Source organism: Saccopteryx leptura, chromosome 2 (assembly GCF_036850995.1).
Source record: "Saccopteryx leptura isolate mSacLep1 chromosome 2, mSacLep1_pri_phased_curated, whole genome shotgun sequence".
In the NCBI taxonomy this organism is placed as follows: domain Eukaryota; kingdom Metazoa; phylum Chordata; class Mammalia; order Chiroptera; family Emballonuridae; genus Saccopteryx; species Saccopteryx leptura.
In genome coordinates, this window is record NC_089504.1 from 196740257 (window position 1) to 196762042 (window position 21786).

The 21786-nt window shown below is 38.1% G+C and overlaps 1 pseudogene; it reads left to right on the forward strand.

Annotated features, from left to right (window-relative positions):
* The first annotated feature begins 4180 nt into the window (after nucleotides 1–4180).
* Nucleotides 4181–8702, forward strand: LOC136393949 (small ribosomal subunit protein uS2 pseudogene; annotated as a pseudogene).
* Nucleotides 8703–21786: the final 13084 nt, after the last annotated feature.

Sequence of the window (21786 nt, forward strand, 5' to 3'; positions counted from 1 at the left end):
TAACTAGGATTGAGGTAGCAGCAAGTGCCCTTAAACAGGTTGGCCAGCCAGATGCTATGGGGTCTAGCTTCCTGGATAGGTATGCTACAGGCTTCTTCCATGGCCCAAGCTCTTGGCTGAGGATTCCCAAGGCTACCCCTCCCTTCTCAGCAATGTACAACTGGAAAGGTTTGGCCATATCTGGTAGGGCCAATGCTGGGGCAGCTACTAGGGCCTCCTTCAGTGCCTGGAAAGCCTTCCTTTCCTTGTCTGTCCAAATAAACTGTTCTTCTTTGCCCCGCATCAATTCGTGGAGGGGCCTGGCCAGCTCTGCAAATCCTAATATCCAGAGTCTGCAATATCCTACTGCTCCCAGAAATTCTCGCACTTGCCTTTTGTTAGTGGGTTCTGGGATCTGCAACACAGTTTGAATCCTTTGACTGGATAATGTCCTTTGTCCCCCTTGTAAGTTATATCCCAAGTGACTTACAGTTTGGGTGACAATCTGGGCCTTCTTGGCAGAGACTCAATATCCCATCTGCTGGAGATCCTGGAGTAGGTCTAAGGTGGCCGTCTTACATTGCTTTTCTTCGGCTGCAGCGATGAGGAGGTCATCCACATATTGGAGCAACACAGTTAAAGGGTGGGCAGCTTGAAACCCCTGCAAGTCCTTACACAAAGCTTCATTAAAGATAGTGGGAGAATTCTTAAACCCTTGAGGAAGCCTGGTCCATGTATACTGTCCCACTAGTCCATTTTCTGGATCATTCCATTCAAAAGCAAATATCTCCTGGCTCTTGGGGGCCAATGGAATGCAAAAGAAAGCATCCTTCAAATCCAGTACTGAATAATATGTACAAGTAGGGGGTAACGAACTTAGCAAAGTGTAGGGATTTGGCACCGTTGGGTGAATAGTCTCTACCCGGGCATTTACTTCTCGCAGATCTTGCACTGGGCGATAGTCCTGGGTCCCAGGCTTCTGGACTGGGAGCAAAGGTGTGTTCTAGGCTGACTGGCATTCCCGGGGGATACCCGCCGCTAGTAAGCACTTCAGATGCTGTGCTATGCCCTGCTTAGCTCATGCTGGTATGGGATATTGCCTTACCCGCACGGGGCTAGCAGTGCTCAGCAACTGCACTATGACAGGTGGCTGATGAGTGGCTAAGCCTGGTGGGTTGGTTTCTGCCCACACCCCTGGCACCTTTTCCCATTACCTCTATTATTTTTGTATTTTCTTTTTGTATGTGTCCTTGTGGCTTCTTTAAAACTGAATAGGTGGCTCCCGTGTCAACCAGGAAGTCTATTGGCTTTCCTTCGACTGTTAGGGTGACCATGGGCTCCTGGGAGCCGACAGAAATGGAGCCCTGGCCCCGTCAGTCCAAGGTTTGGAGCAAGACCTCTGGATCTTGCTTTAGCTTCTGACTATTAACCCGTAACTTTGGGCAATCTCTCCTCCAGTGTCCTTTCTCCTTGCAATAGGCACACTGGTCCTTGCCTATTTGCTTCCGTGGTTGACCTTTCTCTTTGCCTTTTTGCCACTCTCCTTTTCCCTTCTTCTCTGACTTATGAGCTGCAATGAGGATCTTGACAGCTGCTCTCCCTAGTTCTGAGTCATCCCTATTTATATATACTTTCTGAGCTATTTCAATTAGCTCACTTCTATTTTTCCCTTCAAATCCTTCTAATTTCTGAAGCTTCTTCCTAATGTCTGATGCAGCTTGCATCACAAAAGCTATATTTACTAACCTGCGATTCTCCTCAGCTTCTGGATCTATAGGGGTATAAACCCGGTAGGCCTCCATTAGCCGCTCTAAAAATGCGGCGGGGGATTCTTCCCTTCCCTGGATAACCTCACTTACCTTACTGAAATTAGTGGGTCTCCTGGCTGCTGCTTTTAAACCCCGCAACAGAGCCTGGCAATACTGGAAGAGTACTTCCCTTCCCCCTGAGGTATTCGGGTCCCAGGTCGGGGGCTGTTTGGGAAGGACATTCTCAACTTCCCCATCCATTCCCCCGTCCTCTAAAACTGCCTTTGCTGCTTCTCTCATTATTCTATTTCTTTCTTCTGTAGTAAAAAGTGTTTGTAAGACCTGTTGGCAGTCATCCCACGTTGGCTGGTGGGTCCTAAAAACTGTCTCAAGCAAGGATATTAGTCCCTGCAGTTTCTCAGAAAAAGGAGGATTTTCCAGCTTCCAATTGTACAAATCATTGGTGGAAAAAGGCACATAGATGAAGCGAGGGGGCGCTCGTGGACCAGCATCTGGTGCTGGCGGCGCTTCCCGGAGAGGTAAAATGGCCGCGCTCCCCTCGGCACCTCCTGCAGGAGACAAAGGCAAGATGATGGCGCCTCCTGCAGAAGGAGGCTAAATGGCAGCACCTCCTGCAGGAGACAAAGGCAAGATGGCGGCATCTCCTACCGAAGGAGAAGGCGAATATATCGCCCCTCCTCGGGTGTGTGGTGGACTCAAAAATCCACTTACATCCTGCTGCATGGAATCAGGTTCTCCCTGCCGCCAATAGGGAGGAGAGAAATTTACTGAGTCTAAGGGATCCTCCAGCGGTTCAGGCAAGACAGGGTAAATTCTAGATGACGGTACAGTGGGCCGTACTGGGGAATTGGTCTTCTCCTTTTCCTTCCTACTGCTTTTCCCTGCCCTCTGGTTACTTGCAGTAACACATACTGCCCTTCTCCCTCTCTTGCCATTCTTTATGTACTTTCTGATATACCCTGGCTTATCTGTGGCAATATCAACCCACACATCTATATACAAATATTGGTCTGGATGGGGCACCTGGTAGATAATAGCTCGGACAGCAAACACAATAGGAAGATCAAAAGTTCCCTCAGTGGGCCACCATACATTGAAGGCGGGCCATTCTAACTGACTCAAGGTCCGGATGGTCTCTCGGTCCAGAGGTGGCCCTCCATACCCCTGGGCTCTTTTCTGAAAATCAGAAAAGTTGTTTAGCAGGCATTCAAGTGGAGAACTGGGTACAGACTCTTGTTGTCCTATTCTTCTGTATCCTGCTTTGTCTGCTTCTAAACCTTCGAGAATTAACAAAACAATTATCAAAATACCCCAACCAATAAGCAAAAAAAGGCTAGAGTAAAAGATTATCTCACACTCAATTCAGGCATTAGCACACAGACAAAACGCAGTGCAGTGCGGCGCAGAAATCCCTAATGTGACCGGTCACTTCTAGAGTTAACTCCTAGAGTTAACAATTCCTTTCAGAAAATGGCGTCCCGTTCTGAAAGCCCTGGGTAGGTTACCAGCGGCGTCCCACCTACTACCTCAGGTTTATATGCTCCATAGCTCAAAAACAAAACCAAATGAGGATCCTCAAAGAGTACTTACTCAGCTCGAGCTGTCCCTCTGGTCTCTGACCAAAAACTCCACCAAGGGAAATCCCGGGCGAGCCCCCAGAGATGTAACATCCACCGGGTACAAGAACAAACGTCGGAGACTTTCAGGAGTATAAATGTAACTTTATTGGCCAGTTTTACCTGCGCAGGAGCAAATTCCCGAGGTGTCCAGAGACACTGTGCTCACAAGGAGCTGCAGATGGGAATCACACCTAGCGCTCACAGCTAAATCTTTTTATAAGCTAAGCAAGCAAGCCTAATACAGAATCAGATGTGGCGGCAACCTATTTGCTAAGGGGGCTGCACATAGCATAGCAACAGGGGCTGGGGTCTAGCTCATTGGCGAATTCCAAACCTAAACTTCTGATAAGGGTCTTTTAACCAATAGAATGCAAATGTTTGTCTCTTTTTCTTTTTTTTTTTTTTCTTCTCTCTCAGCCTCCCAGAGTCCCTATCTGTCTCTGCTTCTTGAATGACCTTGGGCATGTTATTTCTAACAGAACAGGAGCAGGACCGCCTGTAACCCTTAAGTTCCCTGTTCCATTAGTGCCCTGCTTATTTTCTGATCTTCTCTTGGTCCTTACATTTACCACAATCTATGGCATCGGTATGTCAACTATATTTTAGTAATGAGCCATCTAAAACTTTGAGATAATAAAAAAAAAGTATAATAATGCTTTCCTATTGCCCACATGAGTCTCTCAGACAGATTTAAGGCTGAGAAATGTGGAGGAATATTTAGTTGAGTAAAAGAGGAACAATGAAAAGTCGTTGGAAGCAATAGTTGGCCTAATGGCAGAATTCTGGGTTGAGGCACACAGAATGGACACCTAGATGACGGTAGTAGAGAATGTAAACTGGTATAGCTACTGTGGAAAACAATATAAATGTTCCTCAAAAAACTAAGAATAGAGTTAACATATGACCCAGAAACACCTCTTCTGAGGTATTTCTACCCCCAAAATTGAAAACATTTATTCACAAAGATGTGCAAAGCCCTGTGTTCATTGCATTATTTACTGTGGCCAAGACATGAAAACAATAGAAGTGTCGTTTGAAGGACAATTGGATAAAGAAGATAAGATATATATGTATGATGGAATACTACTGAGCCTCAGAAAACGGTGAAATACTGCCATTTGCAACAACTTGGATAGATCTTGAGAATATCATGCTGAGAGAAATAAGTCAGACAGAAAAACAAGAGCCATATGATTTTACTCATATGTGGAATATAAAACTGAAAGCCACAAAGAAAAAAATAAGAAAAGCAAACCAAAAACTCATAGACACAGAAAACAGTATGGTGGTTACCAGTAGGGAAGAGCATATGCCCTCTTGGTAAAGAGGGCCAAATATATGATGATAAAAGGGGACTTGACTTTGGGTAGTGAGCACACAATACAATATACAGATGAGGTATCATAGAATTGTACACTTGAAACCTATATAGTTTTATTAACCAATGTCAACCCAAAAAATAAATACAAATTCTATAAAAATGCACAAAGCAGAAAATTTTAAAGAAATTTGAGAAAGCACAACCCACCCTTCTCCCTTTACCCAATCCAACTCTACTTCGGCCCCACAGATTTTAAAAGTGAAAATTAACTGGGCTGTGCCAAAGACAAAATCTACCAACTTCTCCATTTCCTGTAGAGCTGGCAGTGCTGTTGTTACTAGACTCTGGTGTATGTGGACTTCACCCCTGCCAGATATCCTAAATCCTACCTAGCTAACTTCATTGCTTCTATGTGCTTTCAACCCCCAAATTTCTAAGGATTTGAAAAAGTCCACTTATGATTTGTCCTGTTGATATTTTGTTTCTCAGTGTTGTTGCTTCATTTGCATGTTTTTTCAATGAGTCTTAGTAGTTAATTTTGGTTATGCTCCTTTTGCATACTGAGAAGGAAAGGTTAAGTAAATCGTGTTTTAGTTTAGGCTCACTGTTGACTAATTATCAGCAAGCAGCAGTGGTGTTGTGTTTTAAATACCTTGGAATTATTTCACTGTGGTTATTCATATTCGTATTTTAGAGTCTTATCTAAAGTCAAACACTTTTATGATGATATAGTCTTAGAATCTGCATAGGTAACACTATCTTCTCTCTATCATTTCAACTTACACAATAAACTATTAGAGAAAATAACTAGATTCTGATTAATTTGTTTCTTTTAACACTTATAGTTATCTGAACAGAATAAAATTTTATATGTTCTTAGTAATCTACAAGATGGTATTTCTAAGTGAGAGAACTGGAGTAATAATGCTTACCAAACTCCAATTTTGTTTTACCTGAGGAAAGTATATTTCTTTTGTGATTATTTAATCATTCGTGACTGTCGCCGTTGTTTTTTTTCTAAAGGTTGTTATTGTTAGCACTTACACTCAGAGGTTTTTATCTAAATTAGGAAGCATTAAGACCTTGGAAAATAAAAAAGTTTTTTTTTGTTTTTTTGTTTTTTTCCTGTATTTTTCTGAAGCTGGAAACGGGGAGAGATGGTCAGACAGACTCCCGCATGCGCCCCACCAGGATCCACCCGGCACGCCCACCAGGGGGTGACGCTCTGCCCACCAGGGGGCGATGCTCTGCCCCTCCAGGGCGTCGCTCTGTTGCGACCAGAGCCACTCTAGCACCTGGGGTAGAGGCCGAGGAGCCATCCCCAGCGCCTGGGCCATCTTTGCTCCAGTGGAGCCTCAGCTGCGGGAGGGGAAGAGAGAGACAGAGAGGAAGGAGAGGGGGAGGGGTGAAGAAGCAGATGGGTGCTTCTCCTATGTGCCCTGGCCAGGAATCGAACCCGGGACTTCTGCACGCCAGGCCGACGCTCTACCACTGAGCCAACCGGCCAGGGCCTAAAAAAGTTTTTAATAGAGCATCACTTGACATTCAATAAGAATATTCTGAAACGTTAATTCCCGCAATGGAGCAGAACCTATTGCAGATCTATGCATAGGTGTCTAGAATAATTCTTTCCACTAGTCCTGCAAGTCACAAACAATAGAGGCCTTTTTTGACACACAAACACCTATTCAACTAGCTTAGTTTTTTATTCCTTTCAAATGGATTTTGTAGAATTTGCTGTGTCTCACACTTCTCATAAACAGAGTGATATATCTTTGGACCAACGCCAAAGAAACTATGAAAACATATGAAATAAACTACCCAGAAAGGTGTTTTGTAATTATGAAGTGTTACAGTTGTATACTATAAACATCTGAACATAGTTTAAAGTTGTAAAATGTACATTTCTTCTCTGGTGTGTGAGGCCACCATGCACACTAGAACAAATCAAAATGACTCTGTAAATGTGAATATTTTACTCTAGTATAGTGATTTTCAACCACTGTACCACACTGGTGTGCTGCACGAACCTTTAAAACATGCAATACCTAACTAGTCAGGGGCACTGACCTCTTTTCCCTTAGAAAAAATGACAACAGCCAACATAACAATAGCCATCTGGTGTGAATCAAAATTGTACCTATTTTTTTTTGTCAGATCAGCAAAAAAAAAGGTGTTTTTTTGTTTGTTTTTTGGTGTGTTTTTTTGTTTGTTTGTTTGTTTTTTTGATGTGCTACAGAATTTTGGGAATTAGTTTATGTGTGCCACAAGATAAAAAAAGTTGAAAATGACTACTCTATTGCATTGGCTATAGCCTCATCACAATATCTCTTCAGTCTGAAAAAAATATAAACTAACAAAATAGATATTTCCAGTTTACATGAAATTATGGTTTTAAAGTGGAGCCGTCATAGGAAGATATTAATTATAAAATAACTGATTTGTTCAGATGAATGGATCCTAAATAATAAGACTAGTCATGAAAATAACATTCAATTAATCTCAGACAATGATTTATGCTACATTTCTGTATCTGTTGGGTTTAGAGTTTTATCAAAAAGTATCCCTCAGAGACAATTCTTAAATTTCTTAATTTAGTATTTTGGATTTGGAGAAAATAGTAGGAGATAAGAACAACATTGGCAAAATCTTTGAAATCTAATTGATATAAACCTAATAGTTTTTGAAAACCATGCTCAAAGCCAACCTTTTATTATTGTGAAAAAAAGAGACAAATTCAGTCAAGCTTTGTATGGTATTAAAAATATTTCCATGATGTAGCTGGGGTTTTTTTTGGAATTTCTTGTTGTTTTTATTTTATTTCATCATTTGGTTTCTGCTATGTTTGGTTTTTTAACGTAGGACTGGATGTTGAATCTCAACACTGGTAAATTATGTGATTTGGAAAGCCATGTCAAAAGCAATCTGGTTCAGCTAATTTTGTCTGTTTGCTAATAGACTACCTAGATATTAAAGTTTAGCCTAATTTCAATTATACAAATAGAAATCATTTTCAACTTAAAAATTACATCTAGAAAATATATAATACTAGAAGAGTGAAGGTACAAATTACTAACTGTCAAAGAGGTCAAAACCTTGAGCTATATACAGCCTTTCCACATTACCCAGAGAGGGGCCCACATGGCATTGTTCCTGGTTCCTACATAATTTAAAGGGAAACTTTCACAATATCCAGAGCCCTTGATGTCCTGCAAATGAAAGAGGAAGATGTTCTCAAATTCCTTGCAGCAGGAACCCACTTTGCAGTGGCAGCAACTTTGACTTTAAAGTGGAACAGTACATCTACAAAAGAAAAAGTGACAGCATCTACATTATAAAAGAGAACCTGAGAGAAGCTTCTACTGCTGGATAGGTGCCATTGTTGCCATGGAAAACCCCACTGATGCCCCCAGCAAGCTGTGCTGAAATCTGCTGCTACCACTGGAATCATTGCTGTTGCTAGCCACTTCCTTCCTGAAAACTTCACTAACCAGATCTAGGCAGCCTTTCAGGAGCTGAGACTTCTGGTAGTGACTGATTCTAGGGCTGACTACCAGCTTCTGACAGAAGCATCTTACATTAACCTGCCTGCCATCATTCTATGCTACACGAACTCTCCTGAGAAGGCTCATTTGGCGGGTCTGATGTGGTGGATGCTGGTCTGGGAAGTACTGCACATGCATGACACCATCTCCCATGAACACCCATGGGAGGTCATGCCTGGTCTTCTACTTCTACAGAGATCCTGAAGAGAATGAAAAGGAAGAGCAGGCTGCTGCCAAAAAGGCTGTGACCAAGGAGCAATTTCAGGGTGAACGGACTGCTCCACCTCCCCAGTTCAGTGCTGCTCAACCTGAAGTCACAGATTGATCTGAAAGCATGCCGGTGCCCCCTGTGCCTATTCAGCAGTTTCCTACTGAAACCTGCAGCACTCAGCCTGACACTGAAGACTTGGCAGCAGCCCCCACTGCTCAGGTCGCTGAATGGGCAGGAGTAACTACTGAGTGGTCTTAAGCTATTCTTCCCCTCTTTAGCAGAATAGAAATAAAGTTGACAGAAAATAAAGTTTCTAAAAATTAAAACAAAATTTCAGTTTAAAAGCAATCATTATATAAAGATATGGAAAGATAAGATTGAATATTGAAATACTCCATTTTGGGGAAACCTAGATAGACAGATGATGATAGATAGATACATAGATACATAGATACATAGATAGATGATAGATAGATAGATAGATAGATAGATAGATAGATAGATAGATAGATAGATAGATGATAGATAGATAAGATAGGTAGAGTAGATTGAGTTGCTAATGAAGTCCTCAGTCTAGTATACAATCTATTTATCTCCTAGACCAACCATCAGAGAGCCTTGTACAGTGTGTCCGTAGAGTCATGGTGCACTTTTGACCGGTCACAGGAGAGCAACAAAAGACGATAGAAATGTGAAATCTGCACCAAATAAAAGGAAAACTCTCCCAATTTCATACCTATTCAGTGCAGTTTGATGTGGGCTCATGCACAGAGTTTTTAGGGCTCCTTAGGTAGCTATCCTCTATAGCCTCTACAGACTCATCACTGACTGATGGCCTAACAGAACGGGGTTTCTCCACCAAACTGCCGGTTTCCTTCAACTGCTTATCCCACCGAGTAATGTTATTCCTATGTGGTGGTGCTTCGTTATAAATGCGCCGATATTCACATTGCACTTTGGTCATGAATTTGATTTTAGCGAGCCACAGAACACACTGAACTTTCCTCTGTACCATCCACATCTAGACTGGCATGGCCGTGGGCTGCTTCGCTGTATACACGGTGTTACGTCATCATCTGTACATGCCCACATGCTGCCACATCATCCTACAGAAACTGGGAGGGTTTTCTTTTATTTGGTGCAGATTTCACATTTCTATCATCTTTTGTTGCTTTCCTGTCACCAGTCAAAAGTGCACCATGACTTTATGGACACAGTGTAGTTCTAGTTATATCTCCTCGCAGTACAGTTGTTTACTGTTCTCTTTTTCTTGCTCTTATTTTTATCTGCTACACCTTAGAATGATCAGCATCTGTCTATACATCTAAATTCTAAAAAGCTTGAGCTCAGGTGAGTTAAACTTCTTCTCTGAAGCTATCTCCAAAAATTTTCACTCAAGTCTCTTTTCTCTACTGTTATCACTTCCAGAACATTTTATGAAGTGGCCAGTATCTATGAGTCTGTTTTCTAGCAGCTTACTATTTGTAAGTAAAATTAGAGATGAACTGATTCTATCTCTCTTTTTCTTTTTCTATCCTACAAATCCGAGTATCTTATATTGCAGGTCATGTATGGTTTATAAAATCAATTTGGTTCATTGATGAGCCATTCCTTAAAAAATTAAATGCATTGCAATGGAAAATGTCAGAGAGTAGCGCATGGAGCAAGGATGAAAATTGAATAGCAACTTTTTTTTATTAAAGTCATTGGGTGAAATTGGTTAATAAAATTATATTAGTTCAAATGTAAAACTCTTTTGCTAGAAAGAGAAAAGTATTTGTACTTTGTATTTCAATGTAAAATGTACTTTTACTGTGGAACACATCATATTCATTCATTCATCATGTTCAGTACACTGAAAATATAAAAATATAAAGTGGTTTCTATCTTTGAGGACCTAATGTCCTCTTAAGAGAAATTGGTATGCATGCAAACAATTTTAGTGTGAGGTGCATAAGTTCTAAGTGCAGATAATTCTCTGGGAACATAGAAGAGGAAGTAATAGCAATTCCTTAAGAATCTCTTGTTTACTCACATTCTTAATTCGTCTGGTGAGAAATCAGCATGCTAGGTTTAATTAAAACATTTTTTAAATTGTTAGTCTCATGTTCATTCTCTCCTTTCCTTCTAAATGTTATGTGATTGTTGGCAAAGAGTGGAGTAGATATATAAAATTTAGTGTGGTGAGGTTGTAGGAACAATAAATTTCTTTTCAACAGGCTTGAATTATTTCTAATAATTGATAGTGTTATTCTTTAGAGAAGCTATCTATATTTTTAGAAAAGCTGTATCCATGAAAAAAAATGAGCTCCATAAAGTTCTTTTATGAAATGAGAAGACTTGGTCATAACAAATCATTTGTTTTAATCTTTTCTCACATAATTAAAATAATGTGCAAAATAATGTCTGTATACATGAAGCTCCATATTGATAAATATTGATGACTAAAATAACATACCAACGAGCCAAAAATAGTTGGTAAATGAAGCAGATTTTAAATTTTAAAGACTGATTCTCTGTTTTAATTTTTGTTTCCCTGACATGCAATGTACTTGGGTTGACTGGATCTACATTAAGAGCCAAATAAAGAAATATTGTTCATAGGGTAATTTTTTTTATTTGTTTATTAATTTTATAAAAGAGAGAGAGAGAGAGAAAGAGAAGGAGAGAGGAGCAGGAAGCATCAACTCCCATATGTGCCTTGACCAGGCAAACTCAGGGTTTTGAACTGGCGACCTCAGTGTTCCAGGTCGACGCTTGATCCACTGCACCACCACAGGTCAGGCTGTTCATAGAGTAATTTTAAAAGCACTTGAGAGTCTCTTTGACATAGCAAAAGTTAGAATTCAAGTCAGGTTTAAAAAACAAAACAAAACATTGGAGCATCCTTCTGCAAATATAACCAAGACATGGTACTTATTTGTAAATAGAGTGTTTTACAGAAACCACATTAAATATACTGTGAATATGTAACCTATCTGTTCTCTTGGATTCTTAGTACAGTTTTGAATAAGTAGTATTTATTCTTTCTCCAGGTTTAATTAATTTCTGTCATTCTTCTTCATTTGGATTCCATTAGAAGATTTTATATGTTCTATTTCCAATTCATAATTTTAAAGTTGAATATCTCCAGACAGTTATATGGCTATGCACAGAGTCCTTTCCTACACTATTGAATTGACTTCAGCTTATTTTCTGTTACATGGCATTAAGATTTTTACACAACACATTTTCTATGGAAAAATCATACTATAAAGTCATAGGGAACTGTTTGCTTTGATGAATCATAGTTCAAACCCCTGGAGTTTATGCCTACATTAGAAGGTTGGGCAAATGATCTGAAGAAGAAAAAGGAGAAGGAGGAGGAAAAGAAGGAGGAGGAGGAGGAGGAGAAAGAGAAGAAGAAGAAGAAGAAGAAGAAGAAGAAGAAGAAGAAGAAGAAGAAGAAGAAAGAAGAAAAGTAGTAAAGAAAGAAAATAAATAATTTCTATTTTATTTAGCTACCTAAAACAGCTTAAATTTTTATTAGTTAAATAACACATTACATTTAAGTTAATAATATGTATAAACTGTAGTAATAAAATCTCCGGGTCACTGGTTATGGTAGTAAAATTGTTCAGTTTTATTTTCTTAGAAGTCTGATTTTCTCATGATAAACATTTTTGTGGCGGGGAGGGGTGCTAGAAATCTATGAGAATTTTTATAAGGTCTACATAACTGGTCTTATATATTGAAATATCTATTTCTATCCTTGAGAATTTTCCCTTGGAGGTTAGGTAGCATTTAAAATATAATCAATTTGTCTTAATTCTTATATCTCCTTTGATATATGATATATGGTTAATTCACCCAGATAAAAAAGCTTACAACTATATAGAACTTTATGTTCTCAAAAAGCTCTTGCATACACTAATACACTTGATTCTCTTAATCATCACATGAACTAGACAGGATATAAAACATTTTTGTTGCCAGGTTATAGATGAGAAAATGAAACGCAAATAAGTGAAGATATTTGCTTAAGAAGTAGGTAGTAAAAGGTAAAAAGAACATATGAATCCATATCCTTGACTTTAAATATTATATTTTGCATATAATCTAAATATATACACCAGCAAAAACCCAGTTGTATTATTCAGAGATTCCCCAGAAAAAAAAATGAAACCAATAAGAGATACATAGATATAAACAGATAGATATAGATGATATAGATGTTGATAGATACAGATATAGATATATAGATATAGATATAGGTATAGATATATAGATATGGCAATTCATCACCTATAACATAATCTGTAATTTGGGCATTTTCACATCAGCTGCTATTGTCACTTACCTAAGTAGAAGACCTGACATACACACTGAGCTTTACAATTTCCTTAGATCACAGAGAAGGGCTTCTGTGAGAAGATATGCAGACTGTCATTATCAAAGAGAACTGGATTAAAGCAACCAAAGCAAATTTTATGAAAACTATTAAAGAAAATCAACGTTAAGCTGCATTACATGATGTTGGTTTATAGATTAGCTATACTCCACAGATGATATATTTAATTCATGACAGTTTTTGCAACCCCAGCAATAAGGAGAGAGCTTGCTAAGTATGTACTCCTGGATAAGAACAAGAGGGAAAGTGAAGGCAGAGTGAAAAACACTTGTAAAAATTTTAAATAGGAAATGAGTTGTTTAGAATTTCACACAGTTAAAGTCACCTAAATAGTATAATTTCTAATGTCCACAATCACAGTTCATAATTCATCTTTTTAAAAAATGTTAATTATTTTACCAATCTAGTAATGCCCTTTTTTTTAAAATTTTTTTTATTTATTCATTTTAGAGAGGAGAGAGAGAGAGAGAGAAAGGGGAGGAGCAGGAAGAATCAACTTCCATATGTGCCTTGACCAGGCAAGTGCAGGGTTTTGAACCGGAGACCTCAGTGATCCAGGTCGACAATTTATCCACTGCGCCACCACAGGTCAGGCTAGTAATGCTCTTTTATCTCGTTTGTTTGTTGTTTGTTTGTAGCACATGATGCTTTATTCATATAATTATACTCTAAACAATGCAAATATTTAGAAATAAACAAGTCAGAAAAATTAACTTGTCTGTAACAAGTAGTGGTCACAAAATAAATAATTATTCCCGAATGTACAAAAAAAATATACAAGTAAATCTTACTTTAAGAAAATCAAACACATGAATGAATATTCAATTAACAAAATAGAGAAATCATGCTTCCTTTCATTATAGAAGGATCTGTTGCACTCCTGACACAGCAAAAACAAAATTCAGTTTATCAGGATGCAGGTATATTTACAAATTCCCCAGATTCTAGTGAGTTTTACATTTGGAGAAAATGTATACTTGACATTTGATTGTGCTTTTCTAATTGCTTTTTAAAATCTTTCTCAATCCTACTCCCCATAAAATCATTCTCCTGCCTAAATTTCTAACTAAGGCCTAAGAAACGTGACAGGTATTTCTGTGTAAGCAGCATAAAAATATGTATTGATCTTCAAAGTATCAGAAAAAATATTCTCTTCTACAGAACAACTGGCTAAACAACAGGCTAGAATCAGTACTGATCTTCAGAATGCTTGAAACTTTTTCGGGACCCCAGAGAAGTTTCCCTGGGTCAGGCCACTCCTCTCATTCAGTTAATTCCCTGGGAATTATGAGCTTTCTATATTCTTTGTAGCGTGGATATATTAACCATTCCAAAGGATGCTCTTAAGTTCAATAATATAACTATACTGAGGTTTTGTGTTTGGTGATTAACCTTCATTTTTTTCAAATGACAAAGGGACTAAATAAATCTTTGAAAGAAAGTAGTTTCCATCAAACATCAGCTGACAGATGGGAACTGAAAATAACTGTCATAACGTTTCAGTGAAAAACCCAAATAAAGAGTAATGTTCACCAACACTTGAGAATCCCCAAAAGGTAATGCACTTCTCGACAAGACACAACCATAATATTAAAACAACTTATAGAAAAAAATACTACTTGTAAAAAAGGATTTTGCCATAAACTGAGGAAAGAGTATATTTTAATGATAAAACTACCAAAATACATTTTTCACCTTCAGGTTTTTATGTAAATGAATAAGATTATAATGGTTTGGTACCAAAAAAATTACTAGTAAGTAATTATAAAAAGTGCTTTATATAGGAAAAAGTCTTTTTATTTTTATTTTAAAATATGAGATTAACAATTTCAAATACAATGTTAAAAAATCAGACAAAATTTGTAAAAAATAAAGTTAGATTTCTGCTTCACACAATATGTATAAACACCTATAAGTGGTTAAAAGTGGTAAATGTTAACACCAAGTAAGAACCACATAAAACTATAAAAATTATCATATATAAACAAATTTGGGGACAATCTTCCTAAGAAAAATATAACTGCCAGAATTAATATAAATATTCAATATTCAGTTTGAGAAAAAGTTTCCTTAAACGAAGTAAAGATAAATTATACATTGGGCAACAATATGTAAAGCAAAAGGAATGATGAGTATACAGAATATACAAACGTCATGTACTTTTTGACCCATTAAGCAAAATAGTTATAAAATTGACGATATCCAGCATTAGAGACAAAGTGAACACTCACAATTTTTTTGTATGTGTGTGTGACAGAGAGAGAGACAGAAAGAGGGAGAGATAGGGACAGACAGGAAGGAAGAGAGATGAGAAGTATCAATTCTTTGTTGCAGCACCTTAGTTGTTCATTGATTGCTTTCTCATATGTGCCTTGACCATGTGGCTACAGCAGACCAATTGACCCTTTGTTCAATCCAGCAACCTTGGGCTCAAGCTGGTGAGCTGTGCTCAAACCAGATGAGCCCGCGCTCAAGCCAGCGACCTCGGGGTTTTGAACCTGGGTCCTCTGTGTCCCAGTCCAACTCTCTATCCACTGTACCACCACATGGTCAGGCAGCACTCATAACTTTTCATGGGTGTATCATTTGTAATGCCTTTTTAGAAGGCAATTTAATTAAAACATTCTTATTGTAAACGATAAAAGAATTTCAATAGTTAAGATCTTAAGAAATCATTCTAGAAATTCAATTGCTCATATGCACAAAAGTATATGTATTAGTCATTTGAATATGATATTACCTATAATAGAGAGGAAAGTGTTGAAATGACTTAGAATATGGGTTCTAGAGTCAGGCAGCCTATGATCCAGTCAGGGTATTCTGTATACTAACTAGGTGACCTTTTATTTGACTCCTGGATGTATTATTCATCTGTGAAATATTTTACAAGATTGTTATAGGATTAAATAAGATTATACAAGTGAAGAGCTTAGAATGAGCACAGAATACCCACTATCTAGTAGATTCTCTTCTTTTAGTATCAGACTCCTGGTGTTCATAGGGGCAGCAATATATCCAGCTACGAAACTTATTTCCCAGCCTTCCTTATATCTAAAGCTAGCCAGATGGCCCATCTCCAGTAAATGTAATATAAACAAACAAACAAACACAAAACAAAACAAAAATTAGTGAGTATGTATATTAGTTTCTTAAGGCTGCCATAAAACAACACAGACTGAGTGGCTTCAGAAATTTATTTTCTCACAAGTCTAGAGGCTAGAAGTTACAGATTAATGTGTCAGCAGAAAATGTTTCTTCTAAATACTCTCCCCTGGGCTTGCAGATGGCCATCTTCTCCCTGTGACTTCACATGGTTGTTCCTCCACATGTGCCTGTGTTCCTAATCTTTTCTTCCTATAAGAAGAAACAAATCATTAGATGAGGCTCCACTATAAAAACCTCATTTTAACTCAATTGCCTTTTTAAATTCCTTTTCTCTAAATGTGACCACATTCTGAGATACTGGGAGTTAGGAAATGTGGGGCAACACGTTCAGCCCATGACCACGTGATCTTCAGGAAAACACCCTAACAAGGCCATAGCCCTATTTAAATGTTGTTATTTTTTTCTTCATCTGCTTGGAATGCTTATAATAGGGTTGAAGTTGGAACAACCACTTTGTGACCTATCGGGAAAGGCTAAAAGAATGTCAGCATATTTGTCCCTGATGTACCCTGCAAAAACATCAACTAACCCTGTCCCTGTATGTATTGTGTATATGGGTGGGGGTTAGGGGGAAGGCAGGTGGAGGATGAATTAAAATTTATTATGTATTTGTAATTTCTGTTGCATGTAGCCTAATCCAAATCCACGCTGAGATGTAAGTAGTATTCAATAAAATTTAATTTCCAATAATTATAATTTTAAGGTGTTCTTTTAAAGGAGCTTAAATGTCTTTCAAAGAAGTGTTGCAAAAAATAAGGTAATCTACTTTATGAAATATTTTGTAGTCATTAAAATAGGAAGATCCATATAAAGAGTAAAATTTTCTAAGATTTATTGTGAAGTAAAAAAGTGAAGTTACAGAAAATATATGCATTTATGTTTAAATGATGCAAGAAGTAAATATGAAAAGATGCTCAGCATTATTTATCATTAGGGAATTTGAAATTAAAACAGCATGAGATATCACTACCCACTTATTAGAATGGTGAAAATCCAAAATACTGACACCATCAAATGGTTGCAAGCATGTAAAGCAACAGGAACTCTCATTCATTGCTGATCGTAATGCAAGATGGTAGGGCTACTTCCGAAGATATTTTGGCAGTTTCTTCCAAAGCTAAACATCAGTTTACTGTAGATACAGCAACTGCGCTCAATGAGGTGAAAACTTATGTTCACACAAAACACATATGAATGTCTAGAACAATAGTTTTCAGCCAACACCAGAATTTCATAGAACATCAGGGTAGTTAACTTTTTTGTGAACTGGCACAATATTGCTGGCAGACCAACAGTGGTCTGTGGACCAGTGTTTGAAAACCACTGGTCTAGAAACCATTTATACACAATCATCAAAAAGTGAACACAACCAGAATTTCTTTCAACAGGTGGCTAGCTAAACAAACTTGGCACATCATACAATAAAATATGATTCAACAGTGAAAAAAATGAAGTATCAGCCCTTGATAGACATAAAGGAACGTTAAGTGAAAAAAGCCAACCTGAATAGGTTACATACTGTATGCTTCCACAGACATGCAAGAGTTTGGAAAAGGCAAAACAATAGAGAAGGTAAGCAAGTCAATGGTTGCCAGAGGCTCAGTATGCACCAGGGGAAGATTGCTTGGACAGGTAGAACACAGTACAAGGGATGGGCGGGTGGATTTATAGAGCAGTGAAACTATATATTTTGTATAATATAATAGTGGTGAATACAAGATATTTAGTACTTCTTAAAATCTATAGGATTTTATAGCACAAAGACTAAATCTTCATGCATACAAATTTTATAAAAATTGTTTATGAGTTTGGGAATACCAGAATGAAATGCAGAAAGTGACAAAGGAATTTAAATGTATTACAAATCCTAATTGTGGCAAAAATCCACAAGATATCTAATCAATAATCTGCAAAACTATTGAGATCATCTAAAACAAGGAGAGTCTGAGAAACTGTTATACCCAAGACAACCTAAGGAGACGTGACTATGAAATTTAATGTTGTATTCTAGATAGGATCCTGGAACAGAAAAAGGAAATTAAGACACAGTTGGGGTTTAGGGGGAGGCAAATTGCAAACTGGAAGAAAATATTTGCAAAATACATCTCTGATAAAGGACTTACATTTAAATATAAAAATAACTATTAAAACTCAACAACAACAAATAAGCAACTGAATTTAAACACTGTCTATGGGGTACATTAAAACTATACTATATTTGCAATAATTCTATAAATATAAAACTGTTCTAAAATAAAAGCTTATTTTAAAAAATGTTTAAAAGTGTCATAGCCACTTAACAATTCAGATACAAGTTTGTATCTCATCTTAGAATAGACAAATTGAGACAAACCAGTGAAGGTCATACAAGTTGCATATGTGAAGAATGAATGATAGGCTCTTGCTTATTTTATTTCTTTCTAAATCCAAGGGGTGTGTGTGTGTGTGTGTGTGTGTGTGTGTGTGTGTGTGTGTGTGTGTGTGTTTAGAGTCAAGGAGGGGGCAAAGGAGATGAAATATAATTTTTATTTTATTTTTTTACATTAGACAATGCCATTTTTCCAGCATTTAAATTTCTGAAGTTGGACGCCCAAAAGGGGTCTCATAGGATTTCATCTGGGTCCTGCTTCAATAGTGAAAAGGAAGGTCATTGAGCTAAAGCCTGTCAGGCTTACATGCCTTTGCTGTGAGGAAAAAGGGACACTGGAATGTAGGCTTCCCCCTCGCTCCTCTAAGGGAGGGTCAGTCTCTTCCAGCCCTGCTCCAGCCACCTGTGACCTAACCTTGCCCAGAATGCTGGGGTTTGCCACTGAAGGTTGAAGATGCCCAGGGCCATCAGCCCCATCTAGGACACTGTGAATGAGCCTAGGGTATTTCTTCCAAGAAGCAGGTAAACTGATCTCATTTGCACAAGGGCCACTTAACTATGTCTTGCCTGAATAGTCAGGTTTTTTATTCTTCCCTCGAAGGTCTCTGTTGTGGGTGTTGATAGTCCTATTTTCTGCTGCTTTGTTTAATATATAGTGTTTCCTTTATTCCTCCTACCTCAATGCCCCACTCATATTTCAGGCTGGGACCTACTCCTAATTTAGATCTCTCTTTCCTCCTTTTGCCAACTTCCATTATGAATTTACCTTTGTCACCCAACTTAGTGTATCCCAAGGTTCTCTTTACCATGCCACAGTCTCAGACTCCAGGGAAAAGCACCCTGGTCTCATCTCTCCAGGCAGAGGAGAACAGAAGCTCCATCTCCACACATGCTGCAGATGGCTTTTCCAGTCTACCTGAATCATTACCAGCTATAAGCAGTGGTCATTGGGACTTGGACATGAGCTGTAAAGTATAGAATTGTGACAACAATTCCAGTGCCATGTGGACTTTTCCTGGATGTGGACTTTTCCTGGACTCCTGCTCCCTGTGACAGCTCCTAACGAACTGAACTGGGGTTGGGTTGCATTTGCAGGGATTTGGAATGATGTTGGTGCCAACTTGGACTTGGTGAACATGTTAAGGACACTACTCTTTTATGGATTCTTGCGGTATTGGCCAAGAGTTTGTTTAAAGGCTTTAATCACTGTAAAAAAAATAGAAGACTGGATAAAGAAGATGTGGCACATATACACTATGGTATACTACTCAGCCATAAGAAATGATGACATTGGATCATTTACAACAAAATGGTGGGATCTTGATAACATTATATGGAATGAAATAAGTAAATCAGAAAAAAACAAGAACTGCATGATTCCATACATTGGTGGGACATAAAAACGAGACTAAGAGACATGGACAAAAGTGTGGTGGTTGGGGGTGGGGGGAGGGAAGGAGGGAGAGGGGGAGGGGCACAAAGAAAACTATATAGAAGGTGACGGAGGACAATCTGACTTTGGGTGATGGGTATGCAACATAATTGAATGACAAGATAACCTGGACATGTTTTCTTTGAATATATGTACCCTGATTTATTGATGTCACCCCATTAAAATTAATAAAAATTTATTTATCAAAAACAATTTCTGGCCTAACCAGGCGGTGGCGCAGTAGATAGAGCATCAGACTGGGAACTGGGATGCAGAAGACCCAGGTTCGAGACCCTGAGGTTGCCAGTTTGAGCGAGAGCTCATCTGGTTGAGCCCAATGTCACTGGCTCAAGCAAGGGGTTACTTGGTCTGCTGAAGGCCCACGGTCAAGGCACATAAAAACCAAACAAACAAAAAAAAAAAAATTTCTGAAGTTGGGACATATTTTGCAATTGATGGGAAAATGTAATCTGGTCGAGTTTTTGTTTTGTCTGTTTTAGTTTCTTCCAGTAAAGCTGTTAGTAAACCTGCTGTTCATCTTGCAATCTGTGGTATCTGATCATCAAAGAAAGATGACATAAGAAGTGGAGAGAATAACAGTGACCTTCCCAAAAGAATCTTTTAGTTCTCATTTCAGCTCATATGCTAGGGTTACTTTTTCCCCAGGAGGAAGTTTCATTTGTTTATTTTTCATATTCACAATTATAATTTGTGAGTGCACAATCAGGGATTACTGCACACAATTTTCCACTTTACCTTTAAATACAATTTCACTTACATATACTCAAGGCCTCCTAACTGTCACCACCAAAGTTAAAAATTACCTCCAGGTTGGGGTAGTTAAATGCTGTATATTTTTTTGTTTCCTGTCAAGCTTCTATAGAATTGAGAGTGATATTTGGGCAATATCAATAATGAAACCTGTTCCAAACCAAAGTAAACATGGAAAATAGGTAAAATTTGCATTTACTGCTTAGGCACAGTTTCCTACAAGTAAATGTTACCCTCCATCCTCTCTCCCTTAAAGCCCCCAGTTCCATGGCAACTCTCCTCAGGGAATGATTTGAATCTCCAAATTCCCTTTCTGAGTTCCCTCACCTGTACTTCTCATTCTTTCAGAGACTTCTCTACACTTTCAGATATTACACATATATGATCACTGACAGGATATAAATACAAATACATCAGTACTAATCCAGCTTGCCACTTGTTGTCATAAAGTTGAATCGGAATGCTACGACACTCATTCATTTAGTATTGTCAGTGGTGGCTTTCTCTCTACAATGGCACAGGTAAGTGTATGAAACAGAGACCATAGAGCCCACAACGTTAAAAGTATTGATTATCTGGCCCTTCACATAAAAAGTTTTTCATCAGTGTTTTAATAAATGATTTGTGGTGGGGTATAGCAATAATTCAGAAGGTAACTGATTTCAAACACGCTTTTCATTTACAAGGGTGTTGTAGAAACAATCCACTAAGCAAAAGTGTGATAATAATGTTAAGATAGAGCCTATGAATGGAGCATGCTGAAAGCAGTGGCAGATACTATTACATCAAGTTATCTGATAAATATATCATTTATACTTATGATTGAGATTGAGAAGCATTGATCAAACTGCAGTAAAATTAGGTGACTTTTATAAATGTTATTGTCTAAATCGTTTATGTGGATTCAGACAATGATCATCTGATGATGTACTTCACTGCCCCACCTTCTTTAATACAATAGGTTGTAAGGACATTTGTTGCATGTTGACCAAACCTGTAGATCAAAAATTAGAGAGTAATAGATAATACGTTGATGGAAAGAATAGTGATCTTAACAAGTTGAAACAAGGGGCTAACACCCTGACCAGGTAGCTCAATTGGTCAGAGTGTACTCTCAATATACCAAGGTTACAGGTTTGATCCCTAGTCAGGGCATGTACAAGAACCAACCAATGAGTATGTAAGTAAGTAAAATTGATCTCTCTCTCTCTCAAAT